The following is an 8,003-nucleotide window of genomic DNA, read 5'->3' as shown; positions in this document are numbered from 1 at the left end:
GCAGTGTGAAAGTTCAAGACCAGCTGAATCTCAGTAGTCAATTCACTTCCCTGAACCAAATTTCTACAAAAAGTAAAACAAAGATACGACACGAAATCTTGGTTATCACCTTGAGTATTTTAAAAGACTCCTTGGATCGTGAGGGTGCTGAGTTTAGCTGAGTAGTCATGAGGAGGCAGGCCTTAGTGGAAAGAAGAGGGTTACGGCTTGTGTGTTCCCCTATAGCTTCATGCAGTCATGGTGCGGCTTCTAGAGTTTGTGATTAATTTATTATCAAATGCAGGGATTAAGGGTGTTAGTGCTACCCTAGGGTGGGTAATCTGCATCAAAATGTAAAGGGAGAGAGGCTTGCTAGAAGACACAGCTACTACCCCTCCCTTTACTTTTTTGCTGTCCTCTATTGCCCTCTGCCATGTGTCACTCTGCCTTGGATCCAGCTGAGTATGGACTAAAACCTCCACTAACTATGAGTTAAATAAACCTTTCCTTCTTTAATTTTGGTTGCCAGGTATCTTGTCCCAGCAATGAAGAGAAAAGTAACTAAGACAGAATTTGGTACCAGAGAAGTAGGGATGTTGCTGTGACTATATACCTGACCATATGGATTATGAGCCTTAGGGAATGGCTTATGGGAAGAGATGGCAAGTGTTCAGAGATGTCACCTACAAGAGAAGTACTGGAACACCTTTGACTGTTCTGTATGGGAGACTCTGGTCAGAGCTGAGAAGACCAGAATGCAGGTAGAAATTCTGCCTGTAAAGACCAGGCTAGTGAGATTTCTGCTAGGAAGGACTGCATTGATTGTTGGACTCCAGATGTGTGTTATGTCTTGACAGATAGTTTCTTTGCATTTTGACTGTGTCCAGCGATTTTGCCTGAGACTGAGATTAAAAATGGAAGACTGATTTATCTTGCAAAAAGAAATTTCAAGACAATCAAATGTTGAACAAGTTTCATGACTATTGTTGGGGGTTTTTGTCAGACTTATGTTGAAAATCAAAAGCAAAGAGCCCAGCAGGATAACTTAAACTGTTGTGAGTTTGACCAGAAATAAAGCACCAATAAAGCTGTGCACTGCAAAGATAGAGCTGAGAAGATCTCCATTACTGAGAAGGAAATAGATAATAGAAAAGGTGGCCTGAGGGCATCACAGGAAACAACAAGTCTTCACACTTTGAAACCTTATAATTGCATTGGGGAGAAAGCCACAGAGCACCATGTTCCAGAATGGAGTCAGCAGCCACACCAGGTTCCATAATGGTGGAAGCATAGAGAATTTGTTCCTTGGAATCAGGGTGAGAGTGCTCAGCAATCCAGGCACTTGACCCCTACATCAAGAGAGAAGAAATCCTAGCAACTTCTCCTGCTGGCAGCAGACCTTGGCATCATCCACATGGCATTGATTTTAGGTTCAAGCAGAGTTCAGGAGTTCTGAGGTTAAGAAGGCTTCCATCTAGATTTCAGAAGACTTTGAAAGCTAGGCAGTGTTCCTGTGAGAGGGCAGTGTGTGAAGCAGAGAGTGAGAAGCCTAACATACAATGGAAACCCCAGAAGTTTGGAAAAACAAGGAATATGGATTGTCTAAGGAAAGCTGCAAGGAGGGATCAAAGCTGACCCCAGAGAGAAGCCATGGGAGCTACAACCAGCAGCAGTGCCATAGAGGTAGAGCCACGTGGAACTCACAATTTGCCACAGATTGCTTCAGCTGTTCCACATGGAACTACAGGACTAAATGTTTGCCCTTCTGGACTTACTTTTGACTTACTTTGATCCCAATACTTTGTGTCCTATTGTTTGTACCTTTTGGAATTGTAATGTTTATCTTGTGCCATTGAATGTTGGAAGTGTTTAACTTTTCATCTGTACAAGGACTCACAGCTAGTGTTTGCCTTAGATCTTGGAGGAGACAGAGCTTGGACTTTTTAGCAATGCTGAAACTGCTAGGACCTTGGAAACTCTTAGAAATGAGATAAAATGCCTTTTTCATTAAGGGATATTCATGGGTCTTTAGGGGTCCAGGGTTAGAATGTTATGGTTTGTATCTAGTTGTCCTCCCAAAGCCTTATGCAGTCATGGGGTTGCTTCTAGAGTTTGTGATTAATTAATTCATGATCCAATGGAGAGATTATGGGTGTGAGTGCTAAACTTGCCCTGGGCTTGTTAATCTACATTACGATGTAAGGGGAGAGACTTAGACTAGAATCCATAGCTGCTGCTCTTCCCTTTGCTTTCTGCTGTTTTCTTCTGCCATGAATGGTTGCCCTTTGCCATATGCCACTCTGCCTTGGCACCAGCTGGATAAGAACTGAAACCTCCACTAACTGTGAACTAAATAAACCTTTCCTTCTATCATTTTTGATGTTAGGCATTTTGTCCCAGCGATGAAGAGAAAAGTAACAAAGTGGGTCAAGGGTTATGTAGACCTGAGGACTGTGCCTGGTCCCTCGCTCTGTTCTTTCTATCTCTCTCTGGTCTTTACTTGCTGGATCCATGAATAGATGAGCTTTTCTGAACCACAGCTTCCCTCCAGGAGGTCTCTGTCTTTTGGAGCCAGAGTGCCATGGACTGAAACCTTGGAAACCACAAGCAGAAATGAACTTCAGCCACAAGTTGTAGGTACCAGATGTTTTGTCCCAGGTGCAGGAAGCTGCCCAATACAGGATAGAAGAGTTTTCCAGAGGATCCTTCCCACTTTTGCTTATTAAAGTGTGTCTTTCAATTGCTTTTTTGATAGAACAAAGCTAGAAAAAGGCTGGAAGTGCTGTCATAAAAGAGAAATGCTTTGCCTAAATTTCAGAAGGAAAATTAGAAAAATAAATGGTAGTACTGGAAAACGAGACAGAGAAAGAAAGAGAAAAAAACACAAGTGAGACCACATTTTGTAGGACACAAAGGATTTTTTGTTTACTTTTTAACATAATATGCCAAAAGATAAAAACAATTATCCCAATTTCTGCCCACAATTTTCAGCATTGTGCAGCCTTTATTTAATGATACATCAAAACACATTCTCTGCCAATCTTTCTGTTGCTTAGGAACAAGCAGTCAAAAAACCTAAGCTCCGAAGCTCCAAAGTCATCATTAAAAGGCTTTGTGCTTTGCTATCAGTGAAATGCTAATTCAGTAAGCCTGATTGATACTCTCCTCTTAGCAAGTTCCCGGAATGAGGACTCAGATCCTGCTAATTTGGCTAGCTCCCCCTTTTTGTGACTCAGTGTGGCTTATGTAAAAAATAAATAAATAAAAGACTACTAGCCTGAGACTAAAAGTGTTTTATTTCTGAAGAGCTATTTCTCCTTGTTTCACGTACTCCAAGCCCTTCGCAATCCAAGATAGGAAAACCATTTACCTCCTGCCTATGTTTTCTCTTGTGCAAATCACACTCTACCTGTATAATTATTTCATATCCTTTTCCATCACTTCTCTGTTTAATCATGTTCAAATTGTGTTGTGGGGCAAAGAAAACAGACCCACTTCTTTTTCTTTTGTTGGCATGAATATGTAGGAGCAATGCCTCTCCATAGTGTGAGGAAAGCCAGCTGCCTTTTGAAAGTCCCCAACTAGGTCACACTTGGAATCCACAGTTCCTGGTCTGCTCTATTCCTGGACTTACATCCACAAAAACTAGCCACTGTCTGCCCAGTAGGATGCTCCCTTGACTTGATCTGGAACAAAAATTCTCCATCTTATAGGTTTCTGTGGAGACATCATTTCCCTTCTTCCACCACAAGGCAGCTCCTCTCACCATTCACACCTCCATGGTGGCTGTGGCTCCTGTTGCAGCAGCTGGGCCCACAGTGCAGGTTCTGCCCCTGTGTGCAGGTGGCCAGCTGGAAAGGAGAGAGCCCCCTTCCATGGCCACTTCCTTCCCTCCTCCATTTCCTGAAAGTCAGTGTCTGGTGCAACCTTTTCCTTCTTCCTTCTCTCAAAGCAGAAACTGTGGAGAGATGAGATGGCCTCTCATTCATGGGTCAGATAGTTCCCTCCTTTCCCTGTGCTAGGAAACCCAGCAGCCTTCTTTACCTTGGCTGGTTAGGTTGCCACCATCCCAGCTCTTTTTCTTTTTCTTTTATTTTATTATACGTGTTTTCAGTGCATGGTGTTTATACTCATCTTGGGGAGTGAGTACATGTACACAACACAGCTTGATTTTTTTTTAATCCCTTCAATCTCTAAGTTCCCTCTCCTTATTTTCATAGGCATTGTTCCTTGCTCCCATTTATGACACATAACATCCACGTTCATTGTGGGTACTTGGTAGTGGTGCATGACATAGCTTCATTCTTCTTGCTTCCCATGCCTCTCCCTCGCCACCCTAACATCAGTCTCCTGGATGCCCTCCCCTTTGTAAGATAGCCGTCCCTTGTCTCCTTGTGTCTCGCCTTCACTTTGCTCTTTTTGTGCTTTGTCTTGGTCAAATGAGAATTACCATGTAGTGTTTAAGCTTATGATCCTTATTTATCTCATGAAACGTTATATTTTCCAGGTGCATCCATTTTCCGTAAATGCCTCAAATTTATCCTTCTTTATAGCCAAGTAGTATTCCATGGTACGTAGATACCACATTTTCTTTATCTATTTGTCTATTGATGGATGTACAGGCTATGAAAATCAGAATGGAGATTTCTCAAAGAACTAAAGTTAAAAATCCCATATGCCCCAGCTATTCTCCTTCTAGGTCTCTTCCTAAAAAATTTAAAATGTCACATTACAGTGACACACACAGCAAGGTTCACAGCAGCACAATTCCTTCTAGCTAAGTCCTACAAGCAGCCTGTGTGCATCCTGTTCTTGAGCCACAGGGTCCGAGTCCTTTACTGCAATAAGGATGCACCTGATGGACCCCTGCCTGCTGGGCCTAGAGCCCCAGCCACTGCACCTGCAACGCACCACCATGTTTACAGCAAGACCGTGAGTCCTGAGCTGTTCCCAGTGCACGACTGACATGACAGGGACACTGAGGCAGGCCAGCTCCTAGGAGGCTTGGCTCCAGACCTCCCTCAAAGGCCTGGGGGAAAACATGCTTTAAACATGTCTTAGGTTTCGTAGCCATCTGGGATGCTTCCCTACTTCTTCCCCACATCCATCTAGGTCTGTCAACATGCTCTCTGCCACCTGTTCTCTCACAAATTCATGACCAGGTTACCCCCACTGACACTTGTCGCAGTGAATGCTGTCTTGAAGTCTGCTTCTCAAGGGACCCAAGCTGCAGGCTTTCTTGTCCAAGTCCCTTTGCTGGGTCTGCATACAAGTCATTTCCTGTTCGACACCCTCACCATTGCTAAGGTTCTCATTGACAGTTTTATCTGTTACTTCTTTGAGCTTTACCTCATGATGCTCAGATGCTTTCTAAAAACTACATTATAAAGTACTTGGCCCTGGCTGGCTGTCCCTTAGACCCACACTAAGACTTAGCTTGGATACATCCTAAGATGTTATGGCTGCCATCAAAACACATGGGGAAGGCCAGATCATGAAGCACTTACTTATCCCAAGGTGTACCCCAGAAAATGCAGAGCCCCAAGACCCCTGCAAATAAGGTCAGGGACACCCAAATCTAGCTTTAGGAGTCTTCTACCAGTTCATTTTCTGCTGCTAGCAACACAAAGTCATACAGTAGCTAGGTTAAAGAGAAAAGAAGCTCATTACAGCTCAGAGTTCTGGTCCAAGGCCAAGGAGACAAATTTGGTAATGATCTCACTGCCAGAATTTCCACTATGTGTGCCAGGCATGGCATGATGGTGGATAGGTTGGAGTGTGAGTGTGTGTGTGTGTGTGTGTGTGTGTGTGTGTATGTGTTTGAACTCTCCCTACCCCTATAAAGCCACCCCAAATCACCACCTGGATAATCTTATCTAATTCTGTTTCTCTCCCAAAGACTCCACCTCTAAACACTATTGTTAGGTTGAACTACCATATTGATACTTTATCATGCAGACTTAACCCTAATATATGTTTTGGAGACAATAAACCATATTCAAACCATGATCTTAAGTGGAACAGATCTGAGGAGATTATCTCAGTCCTAAGAAGTTCCAGAGGATTTTTCCTTCGTCTTTTTAGCCCTCTTATTCCACAAAATGATAGGCCTTCTCTCACTCTCATCTGTGTTTAAGAGCCCTGGAAGTGAGTTGGAGAGTGTTAGAAGAGTTCACAGATCACACACGCTCACTGCATTTCACCTTGGCAGGTACTAAAGCCCTGAGTGCACTGATATCAACCAACAGGCTAAGACCAACATGACCCAGATAGAAAAAAGACCTTAAATGTACATCCCAGCTAGCCACAAATCATGATTTCTTGAATGGTTAAAAATAGCGAAGATGGGACTGTAAAAGATACAGAAGGGTCTTTAGATACTCTACCATTACCAGAGTCCCAAGCTGTGTGTTTGTGTGTGGCAAGGGATGTATGTGCCAAGCACACACACATGCACATGCATGTAAGTTTTAGGAAGAAAGCATAGATCTAAAAAGGATCTTGTAATACACAGGTATTTGCTGCCAAGTTGGAAACTATTCCAACATTAGCAGAGGAAAGACATAATTACTAAATTTACTCTTAAGGCTTCAGAAAATAAAAATTCTCTCCCATAAAATAGCTTATTAATACATCACCAAGTTCATATACAGGGGCCCAAAGAGAGTGAAAAAAATGGCCAAGCAACATTTATTTCTCCTACTGGCATGAATGAGGATAGAAATGATACCAGTAATCATGTAATACAAATCCTGATAGTCAAAGACAAGGAGATCAAAGATAGCCTAAGAGAATACACAATTTTCCCAGCTGGGAGACAAACAAAATGGTAAGAGCTGGACATGATGGTGCACACCTATAATCTCAGCACTTGGAAGGCTGAGGCAAGAGTATTTCTGTGAGTACAAGGCCAGCCTGGACTTAATGAGACTTGTCTCAAAAGGCAAATAATAATAATAATGGTAAGAAAACACACCTTTTCCTCTAATGGACTATGGCTTTCAGAATTACCAGAGACAGCAGCGGCTTGAACTTATTTAAGAATGAACATCCTTATTTGAGGAGTCAAGGCCAAACACCTTCCTGGAAAGGAGAAGGTTCATCCTTTGAGCTGAGCAGATGTGACTGCAGTGTCTTCGCTGAATTAAAACTTCAGTGTAAATCTGATGACCTCATCTCCTGCAGCCTGTGATTAATTCTATTTATAAAATACAGCTCACAGATCAAAGTTAATCCTTTTCATGCCAAGCGGGTGGTACACTCTGATGGGTCACTCTGTCAAAGGGTAGGGAACTAAATCAGGCTGCTCTTCTTTGTAAGGGATTATATACACTGGAATTTTACCTTTAAAAGGAGATTAAAGGACTCTGAGATTGAAGAATTTGTAATGGCCATTTGTTCATGCTATAACATTCTATTTTAATTTTTAAAATTCTCTTCAGAGAGAAAAGTAAAATTCTTCAAAAGTCACTGACTTACATTTTTATTTGCTGTCACCACACATTTGCCAACACTTCACCAACACACAGATGCCTGTGTTAGGTTTATGCCTTCCAAGAATTCTCAAAGTTCTTTCAAACAACCAAAAAATGAGTAGGAGTACCAAGAAGGTCTGTACAGCAACCTATGAGTATGGTTTCTGAGTGCCTGGCTTTGAATTTCAGTCCCACACCTTATCAGCCATGTGATCTTCGATGACTTACTTAAACGCCATGTGTTTTCGTTTCTTCATCTTTAAAATAGTGTTGACCCCCAGACCCAGTATTAGCCCAGGTCCGGTGAGTGTGTGGAGAGCTTCCTGCTACCCTGCGCCGGCGGGACCAGTCGAAGCCCAGGCGCAGCGTAGGCAGGACCCTCTCCTACCCCCTCGGGCCGCCCCCCAACACTCCACCTTACCTGCCCCACCCATCCTGCTGAGTAGGAATTTCTGCCCAGTTCCAGGAACCCCCAGACCCAATCCTAGCCCAGGTCCGCAGGGGGAAGGAGCTGAGCACAGCAGCCAGACCTAAGCCAGATGCAGCTGG

Source organism: Octodon degus, unplaced genomic scaffold (genome assembly GCF_000260255.1).
Source record: "Octodon degus isolate 3935 unplaced genomic scaffold, OctDeg1.0 scaffold00102, whole genome shotgun sequence".
NCBI classification, from domain to species: Eukaryota; Metazoa; Chordata; class Mammalia; order Rodentia; family Octodontidae; genus Octodon; species Octodon degus.
Note: the sequence above shows the minus strand (reverse complement) of the source record.